This window comes from Scylla paramamosain, chromosome 23, assembly GCF_035594125.1.
Source record: "Scylla paramamosain isolate STU-SP2022 chromosome 23, ASM3559412v1, whole genome shotgun sequence".
Lineage (NCBI taxonomy): Eukaryota > Metazoa > Arthropoda > Malacostraca > Decapoda > Portunidae > Scylla > Scylla paramamosain.
In genome coordinates, this window is record NC_087173.1 from 9907986 (window position 1) to 9922917 (window position 14932).

The 14932-nt window shown below is 39.0% G+C and overlaps 1 protein-coding gene and 1 non-coding gene across 2 annotated transcripts in view; one reads left to right on the forward strand and one right to left on the reverse strand.

The window, feature by feature from the left end:
* Positions 1–5187, reverse strand: part of LOC135112132 (mucin-19-like) — a 77503-nt gene extending 72316 nt beyond the window's left edge. The window contains exon 1 of the mRNA XM_064026155.1: positions 5134–5187. The gene's annotated coding sequence lies outside the window, so the exon portion shown is untranslated. The remainder of the gene's footprint in view (positions 1–5133) is intronic.
* A 6530-nt stretch (positions 5188–11717) lies between these two features.
* Trnae-uuc (transfer RNA glutamic acid (anticodon UUC)) lies at positions 11718–11789 on the forward strand. Its single transcript has one exon. It is a non-coding gene; the product is annotated as a tRNA-Glu (tRNA).
* Positions 11790–14932: the final 3143 nt, after the last annotated feature.

The window sequence follows — 14932 nt, forward strand, 5'->3', positions numbered from 1 at the left end:
CTGAGGTGGGAATGAGCGAAATAAAGCGAAGTACGAGAGTGTTAGTACTGAAATGACAAAGAAATGTTAGTGAAAATTTGTCTGTCTTGAGAACACACGATGTAAAGCAAAGTATGAGAGTGCATTTACTAGAAGGGAACAAATATGGAAGGAATAATTCATTACTGAGGTGGGAAAACAAGAAATAAAGCAGATTACTAGTGTGCATGCAATGAAAGAATAGAATAGCGAAAATATAGTGAAAATTTGTCTTTCTAAATAATACATAAAACAAAGGAAGGTACAAGAGTATGTGTGTGTGTGTGTGTGTGTGTGTGTGTGTGTGTGTGTGTGTGTGTGTGTGTTTGGTGAAAGGATAGAAAAGGAATCGTAAATTTTATCACTGGGAAGCCAAACAAGAGACGAGGTGCAGTGTGGGTAATATGAAATAGAAGGAAAATGCGCCGGAAAATGTGGGGAGTGATATGCTGAAGTAGGAGAGAAAGAATGAGGGAGTGAGTGAAAGTGAAAAGTCTTGGGAGTGAAATAAGAGAAACTGCAGGAGTTAATGAAAGCTTTGAATTGGTAACTGGATGAAAAATAGATATAGATGTTATATATTTATAAATAGATAGTACAGATGAGTGCTTAACAGTTATAAGTGAGTGTTGTGCTACGTTCACTAAAATCACGTGCTCTTTCTTCTCTTAACAAGTGTCATTCAGTAATTAGCAGAGTTTACATTTCACTTATATGAGAGAGCAAGATAACCCTTTTTTTTTTCTTTGCTTTCTTTTATCTCGTCTTTTTTTCCTTCCTTCACTTATTTAATTACCTTCCTTTCCTTCTTTTTCTTCTTTTCATACATTCATTCATTCATATATTTCTCTCCCCTACACGTGACAAAACCAGATAACACCCCAACCAAACAAAAATAAACATAACATACAAAGAAAGAAAAAAACTGAGAAACTCCCTCAATACCATTCAAACAGAAACAAACATACGAAATACAAGACAAATGAGGAAGATGGGAGCTCCAATTAGTTGCCCAGGTGTCGTCCAGGTGTTGTGATGCGTCTGCTGGCGGTGTGAGGTGGCACTGACTAAACTAGAGGTGCCTCGCTAAATAAGTTAAGGCTTTCAGAGTGTTTGGCGAGCCCCCAGCTACACATATACCGCCTCTCCTGTTGATCTTTCGGCTTCATGTGATTATAAAGTGGAGTGTGTGTGTGTGTGTGTGTGTGTGTGTGTGTGTGTGTGTGTGTGTGTGTGTGTGTGTGTGTGTGTGTGTGTGTGTGTGTGTTCATGTTATTTAGTGAGTTAGGGTAAGTTATATCTACCGTCTTGTTCTTGTAATTTTGAGTGTGTGTATTTGTGTAATATGTATGTATGTATGCGTGTATGTATGAATGTATGTCTTCCAGGGAGTATACCTCTATTTAAGTGAGTCGTGGTGAATTACATCTATCGTCAACTTGCATTCCTGATAATTTTGGGAGTTTCTGTACTCGTAATGTATGCATCTGTGTGTGTATGTATTTATGTGTGAATGTATGATTGTATGTTTGCCAGCGAGTATATCACATGCATTCAAGTGAGATGCAGTGAAGAATATCTCCCATCCAGTTGCATTCTTGGAAATTTTGAGAGAGCCTCTGTATCTATGTATGTATGTATGAATGCATGTATGAAAGAATGTCTGTCAGCGTGTATATCCTACGTATTCATGTTATTTGTATGAGTCGTAGTGAATTATATCTTCCATCAAGTTGCATTCCCGGAACTTTTGAAAGAGTGTCTGTACCTTTGAATGAATGCGTGTACTTACGTATGTTTATATGTTTGCGAGCGAGTATATCCATGTATAATTCCGGGATTCGGTATAAAAATTAATCACATTATTTTTTTTTTTCAAAGCTCATGTTCAGATGATGATACTTAAGCTGCATGATATTAATTAAACAAACACACACACACACACACACACACACACACACACACAGAGAGAGAGAGAGAGAGAGAGAGAGAGAGAGAGAGAGAGAGAGAGAGAGAGAGAGAGAGAGAGAGAGAGAGAGAGACATGACAGTGACACGAGCTATCAAGTACAGTGCAGAGAGTGACACGTGTCGATACCCAGGGCTGTGTGACACTAACAGAAGCATTTTATCGAGTGCAATGCCTCTCTATTATTATTATTATTATTATTATTATTATTATTATTATTATTATTATTATTATTATTATTATTACTGTGTTATTTTTATAGAGATAGGTTTTAAAATAGGGAGTATTCATCATATTCCCTTTAATCAGTAAAAGACGCCCTATATCTGTAGAGAGAGAGAGAGAGAGAGAGAGAGAGAGAGAGAGAGAGAGAGAGTGTGTGTGTGTGTCTGTGTGTGTGTGTGTGTGTGTGTGTGTGTGTGTGTGTGTGTGTGTGTGTGTGTGTGTGTGTGTGTGTGTGTGTGTGTGTGTGTGTGTGTGTGTGTGTGTGTGTGTGTGTGTGCCCACAGCAGATCTCGTCTCGTTTATTTCCGGCTTCCATTCTGGCGTTCATAATTAGCTGCGGATAAAGAAAAATCAATACCACTTAAGTCCAGGTTGCTTTGTTGATATCATTCCTGCAGGAGGAGGAAGAACAAGAACAAGAAAAAGAAGGTGTAGAAAGCTAAATTCAAAGAAAAGGAAGCAAGGAAAGGAAGGAAGAAATATGAAGAAAGAAGGGGAATTGGAGGAGTAAAAAGAATAGGTTGAATATAGAAAATAAAGAAGGAAAACAGAAGATAAAGAGGAAATGCCTTTGAAGAAGAGGAGGAGAAGAAAAGGAAAAGAAAACGTAATGACAAGAAGAAGCTAAAGCGAAAAGTGGAAAAATAAGAAGGAAAAAGAGAAGAAAAGGAGAGGAGAAAAGACGAAGTTACGTATAAAAGATGAGAAAAAAAGAAAGCAAGAGGAAGAGGAAGAGGAAGACTAGGAGGGAGAAAAGAAGGAAGGAAGAGAGCGCTAAAAATGAGAAGGTGGAAATAAAAAGAGATAATTACCAGGAAATTGAATAAAGCAGGAAGGAAAATACGTGAATGTCCCCCCTCTCTCTCTCTCTCTCTCTCTCTCTCTCTCTCTCTCTCTCTCTCTCTCTCTCTCTCTGGGACGTAAATATTTCATGTCTTGCGTCATCCACGTGTGTTAGGAAGGGAAGGAGGGAAGAGGAGGAGGAGGAGGAGGAGGAGGAGGAGGAGGAGGAGGAGGAGGAGAAAGGGGAGGGGGAGGGAGGGATAATGTTGGTTGCTTACATCACCATAAACCCGTAGGGAAAAGAGGAAGACATTGAATGATGCTAGTAATTGTTCTAGTAGTGGTGATGGTAGTTGTTGTTGTTGTTGTTGTTGTTGTTGTTGTTGTTGTTGTTGTTGTTGTTGCTGTTGTTGTTTGTAGTGGTGATAGTGGTGAGGGAGATGATGATAGTGGAGGATAGTAGTATTATAGTGTGAAGTGGTAGTAGTAGTAGTAGTAGTAGTACTAGTAGTAGTAGTAGTAGTGATGGTGGTGGTGATGGTAGTAGTGGTGGTGGTGATTATGACAATATAATAATAATAATAGTAATAATAATAATAATAATAATAATAATAATAATAATAATAATAATAATAATAATAGATAATAACAAAAAGTAATACTAAAAATAGTCGAGAGAGAGAGAGAGAGAGAGAGAGAGAGAGAGAGAGAGAGAGAGAGAGAGAGAGAGAGAGAGTGAGTGAGTGAGCGACGAGAGACAAACGGGAAACAGAGAGACAGACAGAGACAAAATGGTAAGCAGTTTAACCACCACCGTCACTGCCGCCACCACCACCACAACCACCTGCGTAAGTGAAAGTAATGGTTGACTTGGCAACACTGCACGACCCGACCCATACCCGCACTCCGTTTTTTGTTACCGTTCCCCGTTTTTTGTTCGTAGCATCTTCGTTTTCATCACTTTTCCTCGAGCTATTGTTTGCGTTAAGTGTGTGTGTGTGTGTGTGAGAGAGAGAGAGAGAGAGAGAGAGAGAGAGAGAGAGAGAGAGAGAGAGAGAGAGAGAGAGAGATTCTGTGGTGAAGCTTCTAACCGCAACCAAACCTAGTAACTTAAGATTTTGGTACCCAGTCTCTCTCTCTCTCTCTCTCTCTCTCTCTCTCTCTCTCTCTCTCTCTCTCTCTCTCTCTCTCTCTCTCTCTCTCTCTCTCTCTCTCTCTCATCACCATCACCACCACCTTTTCCATCACTATCATCAACACCACCACCACCATCCTCCTCCTCCTCCTCCTCATCATCATCATCATCATCATCATCATCATCATCATCATTACCACCACCACCATCACTACCACCATCATCACCATCATCACCATCATCATCACCACCATCATCATCACCATCATCACCATCATCATCATCATCATCACGAGACACTCACTGCTTCCGTGATCTGCTTCGATCCATCATTCTGAAGCAATTGTTCGAACCACCTGCTTGAACTTTAGGTCAGAGGTCGATTCGAGATTTCGCTGTAATGAGAGAGAGAGAGAGAGAGAGAGAGAGAGAGAGATTGTACGTCTTTTGGTGTGATAGAAATTGTAGTTGTAGTGTTTAGTAGTAGTAGTAGTAGTAGTAGTAGTAGTAGTAGTAGTAGTAGTAGTAGTAGTAGTAGTAGAAGTAGCAAGTGTAGTAACATTTTCAGCACCGATATTTCCTTTTCAAAATCGTTCACTTCAAGACGTTTCAGTTCTTCATTTAAACACACAAACACAAAAACATTTCCAGACACAACATAAAAACACACACAAACCGAATCCAAAACCTCAAAACAACGCCAATAGCCAAACAAAATCACAGAAAAAAAATAACACTTTTAAAACAAACCCCACATGAACAAACAGCGCTTCACAGGCATAGACAGACACGAACAAAAATAAATAACAAGAATAACAAAGCACATGATCACAGGAACCTCACTAACAACAATAGCAAAACACTTAAAATCATAAAAACACTTAAAAAAAAAACACATACAAAACAAAAAGCAATAAGAAAAACAAAGTACTCATCAAATGCATGAGAACACAAGCACATCGTAAAAAAAACACTGAGGGATCATGCCCCTGCGGAACACCTACCTTGAGGGAGGAACGCCTCGCCTACCCGTGATAGAAACTATTGTAAATATGAACGCCGGGGCACTTTTCCAGCTGGTTTTATACTCCCTGTGCCTCTAGCCTTCCAGAACTCCAAAATCAAATAACTACATGGATTTTCCTTGTTATTTCTTTACAATCCACTCATTTACTGCTATTTAAAGGCTCTCTAAACTCTATCTTGTGTCTGTTTTAACTTCTAGTAGTGGAATTATTCGTGTCTAATCTAGTATGTTAAAAAATCCTGGTGACTTTTGTGAGAGGAGCATCTTCTGAACTTGAGCTCATCCTCGTGTGCTGATTGGTCCAGGCTGCCTGTGACGTCAGCATCCAGGCTCATTCTCGTGTTCTAATTGGCTGGAAGCATCGTGACGTCACGCAGCCGCCGCTTCCAGGGTCTCCTAAATGAAAGTGAATCTTGTTGTTGTCACTTTTTCTTTCGTTGGGTTTTCTTTTTTCTTTTATTCCCTTTGTTGATGCTATGCTGGTTTAAAGATTCTCTCTCTCTCTCTCTCTCTCTCTCTCTCTCTCTCTCTCTCTCTCTCTCTCTCTCTCTCTCTCTCTCTCTCTCGCTCATCATCATCATCATTTTCTTCTCATCTCATTCTATCTCTCTCCTTCTTCCGCATTATCTGTCTCCTCATCCACATCATTCTTTTACTAATCTGCTATCCGTTATTCCTCCTCCTCCTTCACCTCATCCTCTTCCTTCTCCTCCTTTTCCTCCTCCTCCTCCTCCTCCTCCTCCTCCTCCTCCTGCTCCTCGTCCTCATATTTGTTGCCATGCGTGTTTTTATTTCGGATGCTGACGCCATCTTGGTCTTTGTTTGTGAAGCCTTTTATTTATTTTCATTATCTCATTCTTTCCTTATTTTTCTTTTCTTTTTTCTTTTCTTTATTTTCTCTTTCCTTACGAAGCGAAAGAGAGAAGGTTTTCAGACTTCCGGTTCTAGAGTTTGCGCGTGTGTGTGTGTGTGTGTGTGTGTGTGTGTGTGTGTGTGTGTGGGCGCGTTGGTATGTAAATATATATTGTGTGTGTATGTGTGTGTGTGTGTGTACCTTTTTATGTATGTATGTAGGTATGTATGTATGTATGTACGTTTCCTTTATAGTCCTGTGTGTACCTTTCACCTTTTCCTCCTCCTCCTCCTCCTCCTCCTCCTCCTCCTCCTCCTCCTCCTCTGTGATTCCTACATCTCCTCTTTCCCTCTTCCCTTCCTCCTTTCTCGCTTCTTCTCTTTTTGTCTTCTTCTCCTGTAATTAAAAACCATTCATTCATGAAATTTCTCTTTCCTCAAGCAGCAACACATGAGAGCAAAACTTTTAGCAACACAATGTTTCAACACCGTAACCTTCAATCATCATCATCATCATCATCATCATCATTTGTCATCGTATTTTATCGTCACTAGTATCATCATCACTATCATTAATTTCCTACAATACAATATCAACTCTATTCTGCAAAGCTACAATACTTTCAGCAACACAATATCTCAACACTACAAGCCTCTCTCATCATCATCATCATCATCATCGTCGTCATCATTGCTACAACACAATATCAGCTCTTTATTCGACAAAACTACAACACAAACACAACTTTCTGTCCTTCATTTATACAACAATACAAAATAACACAAAAAAAACACACCATATTGCAAACACCAAGATAAACAAAGCACCGCACAAATACAGCTTTCCATTCGACATTTATACAACTCAAAACAACACTCAGTAGAAAACGATGCCAAAAAACACACCATACTGAAAACTATCATGAAAACGGCAACATGATTACAACACTGCAACACACACACAACACAACACAACACAACTCAACACAACACAACACAAGGTAAACAGGAAGCACATGAAGAACAAAGGCGAGTGTTCTGTACAGCCACAAGTCCTTCCCTGGCAAGCACAGCAACTCAAACAACACAAACAACACAAACAACACAAAAGACGAGGGAAGAAAAAATGGGAGTATAGAGTTACATCTCTCTCTCTCTCTCTCTCTCTCTCTCTCTCTCTCTCTCTCTCTCTCTCTCTCTCTCTCTCTCTCTTAGCTTCCACTCCTCTTCCTGTCTCTCTTCTCTTCTTCTTCCTTTCTCTTGTATCTCTGTTTTCTCTTCTTTCTCTTCTTTTCTTCCCTCTCCTTCTTTTCTCCTTTTTCTCTCTTGTCTCTTCCATTCCCCTCCATGTCCTTCTCCCTTTTCTTCTCTCTCCCTTTATTTTCTCTCTTCTAGTTCCCTCCCTTTTTGTCAATATGTCCTTTTATCTCCATGTCTCCATTCCTCCCCTCCTTTCCTCCATTCCTTCTCCTCCCTCCTTTCCCTTCCCTTTCAGTTACACGTCCCCATCTCCCCCACTCCTTCCTCCCTCCCCCTTTCCCTTCCCCTTCCATCCCCTCCACTCCCTCCCTCCCTCCTCCACCATCCCTCCTCCCACCGGGCCTGCCTCACCTCTTCCTCACCTCTCCCTCATGACCTCGTCCTTTCATCCTCCCTTCTCTCATCTCTCCACCCAACGCCCACATGTCTCCTCCTCCTTCCTCCTCCTCCTCCTCCTCCTCCTCCTCCTTCTCCTCCTCCTGAATAAGACTCAGGAAATTCTTAATGTTTGTTAGTGTATAATGCTTTCAAATGATTCTAATTAAGAGAGAGAGAGAGAGAGAGAGAGAGAGAGAGAGAGAGAGAGAGAGAGAGAGAGAGAGAGAGAGAGTAGTGAAAGGAATAGTTGTGGGAGGAAGGAAGAAAGGAAAGCAAAGAGAAAGGGGAGGGAGGAGACGCGGACATGAGACGAGGAGGAGGAGGAGGAGGAGGAGGAGGAGGAGGAGGAGGAGGAGGAGTGATTGGGAAAAGAAGAAAGAATATAAGTTTTTACTCGAGATGAAATAGGAAGACTGAATACTTTCTCTCTTTCTCTCATTCCTCCTCCTCCTCTTCCTCCACGTCATCTTCTTCCTTCAACCTCCTCGATTTTTTTCACATTTTTTATAACCTCGTGAATAAGATATCGTACCCTCTCTCTCTCTCTCTCTCTCTCTCTCTCTCTCTCTCTCTCTCTCTCTCTCTCTCTCTCTCTCTCTCTCTCTCATCACTACCCTCCCATCTCCCCTCCCTCACTCCTTCCTTACCCTTCCTCCCCCTTCCCTCCCTCCCCCCACACACACCCAATAGTACTGTATTCTCATTGGGAACCATTGAGGGATAAAATACTCCTTCTCCAGCTCACTGATCCTCTTTAAGGCGATTGTAACCTCCTCCCAATAGGATTCCAATGAGCTAATTTGTGGGTTGAGTTTCTGCCACACTAGTAAACACGTCCTTGGCGGAGAGAGAGAGAGAGAGAGAGAGAGAGAGAGAGAGAGAGAGAGAGAGAGAGAGAGAGAGAGAGAGAGAGGGAGGGAGAGAGACATGGGTAACAGAAGACAATGCAGTTCTCTGTAGAAAGTAAAAAGAAGAGTGAAAATATTATTGAATTGAATAAGCAACTTCAGAATATTCATCAAGATTTTTGTTCCTTCCTGTCTCTCAGCAAGTTGGGACAAGATGTTTTTTTTTTTTTTTATGTATTTCTTTTGTTGTACTTTCTTCTATTCTCTCTCTCTCTCTCTCTCTCTCTCTCTCTCTCTCTCTCTCTCTCTCTCTCTCTCTCTCTCTCTCTCTCTCTCTCTCTCTCTCTCTCTCTCTCTCTCTCTCCAATTACCTCGAAGCTTTATTTCCACAACCATAACTTGACAACTTTCTCTCCACTTTTCTGGATGAATGGAGAAGTGACTAGGTGGAGGAAAGGGGGAGGGAAGGAGGAGAGAAGGGAGAGGAGGCAGGGAGGGAGGAAAAGTAGGAGAATGGACTCAATTTAGGGACAGAGAGGCAGGTAGCTTTGGAGGGAGGGAAGGGAGGGGAATGGAGGGATGGAGAGAAGAAGGGAGGGACGGAGGGATGGAGGAAAGTCAACCAGGTCACCTCTGCTAATGGTGGAGGACAGGTGTACTTATCAACAGGTGAACAAACTCTCTCTCTCTCTCTCTCTCTCTCTCTCTCTCTCTCTCTCTCTCTCTCTCTCTCTCTCTCTCTCTCTCTCTCTCTCTCTCTCTCTCTCTCTCTCTCTCTCTCTCTCTGTGTGTGTGTGTGTGTGTGTGTGTGTGTGTGTGTGTGTGTGTGTGTGTGTGTAACCTTCAGCCAACTTAATTTAACTTAACCTAACCTAACTTAACTTAGCCTAACTTAACCTAACCTAATTTAACTTAACCAAGCTTAACCTAACTTAAATTAATCTAACCTAACAACCAAACACATAACATAACTTTACCTTACCTTCTCTCTCTCTCTCTCTCTCTCTCTCTCTCTCTCTCTCTCTCTCTCTCTCTCTCTCTCTCTCTCTCTCTCTCTCTCTCATCAATTAATTCCCAGGCATTGCGTCACACAATCGCCTCTGGATCAGAAAAAAGGTCAAATTTCGCCGCAAGATTAAATGATTTAGATTTAAACGAATGAGTGTCAGGAATGTTGATCAAATTTATGTGGAATCCATTCATTTTGTGTCTTTTCTTTAATATTTTGTCTTTTTCTGAGGGTTTTGTGTTTTGTTTGTGGCAAGGGAGTTTTTGTGGGATATTCAGCAAGGTGTTTTTTTTATGTATTTAATTTATTTTGTTTTGTTTATTTTGTTTGTTTGTTTATTTTTCCTTTTTTCTTTTTTTTCTTTTTTATTTTATAGTTTCTTGTTCCTCGTTTCGTTAAGATTTTCTAAACTATTATTATTTTGAATGTGGGTTGTATTATCTTTGTATTATTTTATGGATTTTATTTCATTCTCTTTTCTTTTTCTTTTTCATTTTCTTTTGGGGAGGGAAGTTCTACGAAATAAATAAATGAAACAAATTTTTGGTTTAGATTTTTTTTTATTTTAGTCTTTTTTTTATTTTTTTCTGTGGGTGAGAAAATTTATTATTGTTGTTCCTTTCTCTCTCTCTCTCTCTCTCTCTCTCTCTCTCTCTCTCTCTCTCTCTCTCTCTCTCTCTCTCTCTCTCTCTCTCTCTCTCTCTCTCTCTTTAGGTTTCACTTTTGTGCTTTCTTTTCTTTGATTCCTTTCAAATTTTTCTTTTGAGTTTTTTTTTTTTTCTTAGTGCGAAATATTATATTGTTTTCTTTTTTTACGTTCCAGTTTTGTGTCTTTTCACTTACTGCTAACTCTCTCTCTCTCTCTCTCTCTCTCTCTCTCTCTCTCTCTCTCTCTCTCTCTCTCTCTCTCTCTCTCTCTCTCTCTCTCTCTCTCGTTCCTTCCTCAAAATGTGCAACAGCTGTTTTTCCTCCTCCTCCTCCTCCTCCTCCTCCTCCTCCTCCTCCTCCTCCTCCTCCTCCTCCTCCTCCTCCTCCTCCTCCTCCTCCTCCTCCTCCTCCTCCTCCTCCTCTGCCTTTTACTTTTTCTTCTTTAATCAAGAAGATGTTTTCTTTCCCCACAATTAAGAAACTCACACAAACTCACTCCTCTTCTATTTTCTCTCTCCTCTTTTTTTCCTTTCTTTCTTTCTTTTCTTTTCTTATATTTAATTACTTCTGCTTTTGTGTGTGTCTCTTCTTCATCCGGGTGCTTTTTTTATTTTTATTTATCTATTTTATTTTTGTTTCTTGATCTTCCTTTTTTTTCTTCTTCTTCTTCTTCTTCTTCTTCTTCTTCTTCTTCTTCTTCTTCTTCTTTTACCTCACTCTTAAACGAAGATTAAGAGGAGGCCTGATATTGCTTTACAAAATTTTTTAAGGGCTTCACAAATATGAGACCTGAACTCCACCTAGCAATCAGCAGATCTTACAAGAAATAATGGCTTCAAAATAATAGGTAAGCGATTTCAAACAAATGAAGCCAAACATTTTTTCTTTAATTGTGTCATAAATATTAGAGTTGTCTTCATTCAAGCGTCGTTCACTCAGGTCCTTTTGACTCATTTAAAACCCCCTCTTGTTAACTATCTACAAATTAGTCCCCGGCTGTCATTATTCGTGTCTGAATGACGAACACGTTCACTTTAATTATCTGTCATCTGATGGGGGTATGTTTCACTAAGGAAGAAAAGGAACTATTGTGTAAGAAAGAAAATGTATTGGGTCTTAGTGTTGGTTGGGTTCCTCGGTGACTTACTATACTGACTCCATCATAGTATTGGTAAAAGTAAAGAGGTCCTTGTACAGCAACTAACCCATCACTATAGTCACTTAGTTAAAATATATCCCATAGATTTTAAGGTAGAAGAAACGTCTCTACAGATGACGTAAATAATAGGATTGTATGTACCCTCCATAGACATCATCTCTTTCTAACTTTCCTCTCAAATTCCATGTTGATTTTCCATACTGCATGGTACCATCTCCTTTTCCCGGCCACCTTCAGCTGGAGGGTTGGGAAGAGCATTCTTCTGTGCTATCCTGTCTCTCCTATTATTAACGTAGAATAGTTACCCAGACAGTCTAGTAAGGACCTCAGGGTGTTGCTGTTTGGACTTCCTTTGTATTCCTATATATTTGTATTCCTTGTATTCCTCCTCCTCCTCCTTCTTTTCCTCCCATGTGGTCTAGTGGCTAGGATACCTGGCTTTCACCCAGGAGGCCCGGGTTCGATTCCCGGCATGGGAATCAGCTTTTTGAACGTAAACAAAACACCCGGGCCAGACAAGATATCACCCAGGCTTCTTAAAGAAGCAAGAAATGAGCTCGTGAAACCGCTTATGATTTTATTCAATTAAATTTTACTAGCGGGTAAAGTTCTCCACGAATGGAAACTAGCAAATGTCACGCCAATCTTTAGAAAAAGGAAATAAATTTCTCCCAGCCAATTACAGACCGATCAGTCTCAGTAGTGTGCAGGCTGATGGAAACAATAATAAGAAATAAAATTATTAAATATTTAGAAGAAAATAAAATAATAAAGGATTCGCAACACGGTTTCAGAACCAAGCGTTCCTGCTTAACGAACTTACTAGACTTTCTTTTATGAAGTATTTAACTCGTATGACGAGACAAAAGCTGTTGATATTATCTACCTTGATTTCCAGAAAGCTTTCGACACTGTTCCCCATAAGAGACTCATCAGTAAAGTAAAAGCTCACCGCATTGCCGGAAACATACTGAAATGGCTGAGAGACTGGCTCTCTGACAGAAAACAGTGTTGTGATAAATGGAAAAGAGTCAGAGTGGCAAAAGGTAAATAACGGCGTTCCTCAAGGTTCTGTATTAGGACCAGTACTTTTTTATAATGTACTTTAATGATACTGATGAAGGGATAAATTGCAAAATAAGTAAATTTGCAGACGACACCAAAATAACAAGTAGAGTAACGTCTGTGTCACAATGGCAGGAACTGCAGTGTGACCTCAATAAACTAACAAGCTGGGCAGAAAAATGGCAGATGAGATTCAAAATATAGAAAAGTGTAAAATTCTACATATCGGAAGCAACAATGTTTAGGCGATATATGTAATGAACAACATGCCACTGTCAAGCACCGATAAAGAAAAAGATCTTGGTGTCGTTGTGTCAAACGACCTAAAGCCGAGTCAACGCTGCACAGAAACAGTAAAGACGGCAAATAAATTAGTAGGGTTCATTGGAAGAACCTTTGAATTTAAATCAGAAAAGGTTATACTTGCCTTATATAACTCACTGGTACGCCCTCATCTATAATACTGTGTACAGTTCTGGTCACCATATTACAAAAAAGACATTGAAAAAGTAGAAAAGATACAGCGCAGAGTCACAAAGATGATTCCAAGATTGCGTAATAAGCCGTATGAGTGACGATTGGAAGAACTAAAGCTACTTAGTTTAACAAAGCGCAAGATAAGAGGAGACCTAATTGAAATGTTCAAAATTTTCAAAGGATATAGTAACATTGATGTACATAAATATTTTACCATTGATCATTCTAACCTAACAAGAAATAATGGATTCAAGATTATACCTAAACGTTTTAAATCCCACGAGGCCAAACATTTTTTTCTTTAATCGTATAGTATATATATGGAATAAACTTCCTGCAGAAATTGTGAACAGCAATACTATTGAATCATTCAAAAATAAAATAGACAAATATTTAAAAACAAATCCCCAGCAAGCTCTCTTCTTGTCCGAATAATTACTAAATTCACTAATAAACTCTTATTTTACAGACACCAGCTTTATTATAAATTGTATTAACTTTCAGATAGGCATATAGAGTTCACCGTAGGGTGAATAGTAGAACTTCCTTTCAACCTTTCTTATGAAAATTCCATGTCAGTTTTTCCATACTGCATGGTACTGCTGGAGGGAGTGGTGGGTGGGGAGGAGCCTTCTACTGTGCTGTCCTGTCTCTCTTCCCTGCAGCTAGTTAGAAGTAGTTACCAAACAGCCTTGAAAAGACCAAAAGGTCTGTTGCTGTTTGGCTTTCCTTTGTATTCCTTTGTATTCCTCCTCCTCCTCCTCCTCCTCCTCCTCCTCCTCCTCCTCCTCCTCCTCCTCCTCCTCCTCCTCCTCCTTCTCCTCCTCCTCAATACACATATATAATTCAATTAACAGAGATAACATAACAACTCTGCTACCACACCACAATTATCCCACACGCCCACGTGAAGACCTTGTACCCCAACATAACTTAACCATCTTTCAACATTCACTATCCCACTCTGGTCCTAAAGTATGAAATTCTGTGCCAAATCAGATAAAAACATCACCCACCGCACGTTCATATAGAAAACATTATAGGATCAATCTGTTGACTCAATACTAACAACACATTGCCCACACTCTTTATATATATATATATATATATATATATATATATATATATATATATATATATATATATATATATATATATATATATATATATATATATATATATATATATATATATATATATATATATATATATATATATATATATATATATATATATATATATATATATATATATATATATATATATATATATATATATATATATATATATATACACTCTGTACATACTGTCTGGTTAATATTTATCATATACATGTATAATGTGTTGAAAACATGGTGATAACATTTATAATTTATAATTAAAACTATTACTGAGCTTCTTCAACTTGTTAGGAGTTGTTATAGAGTCAGCATTGCACGCTGCTGGCATTAAAACTTATCTGGGGTAAGAGCTATTTAATTTACATAATACTATGTAGACGAGATAGTGACTTAATGTGTGAATATTATATAAAGACATGTTGCTTAAAAACCATTTTTTTTTCTTACTATGGGCTACTTGCATTTCAATCTAAAATATTTATTATATATCCTGGTGTTGCTACAATAATGAAGTGTTTCAAGTGTTTCCTCCTTGTTGATACTTTTCACTTTTGTTCCTTGTTCTCTCTCTCTCTCTCTCTCTCTCTCTCTCTCTCTCTCTCTCTCTCTCTCTCTCTCTCTCTCTCTCTCTCTCTCTCTCTCTCTCTCTCTCTCTCTCTCTCTCTCTCTCTCTCTCTCTCTCTCTCTCTCTCATTAGGGTTTGAAAAGAGTAATGTAAATCTCATAAGTTTTCAGCTTCCGTCTCTGATCTCCTCCTCCTCCTCCTCCTCCTCCTTGTCGTCATTGTCACTCACTTACATCAACAAAGGGCAATATCAGCAACTATTTCAGTGTTTTGTCATTCAATTTCAGCTTCATTAAAGCTGTTATTATTATTTTTATTTTTATTATTATTTTTATTATTATTTTTATTATTATTATTATTATTATTATTATAATTATTATTATTGTTGTTGTTG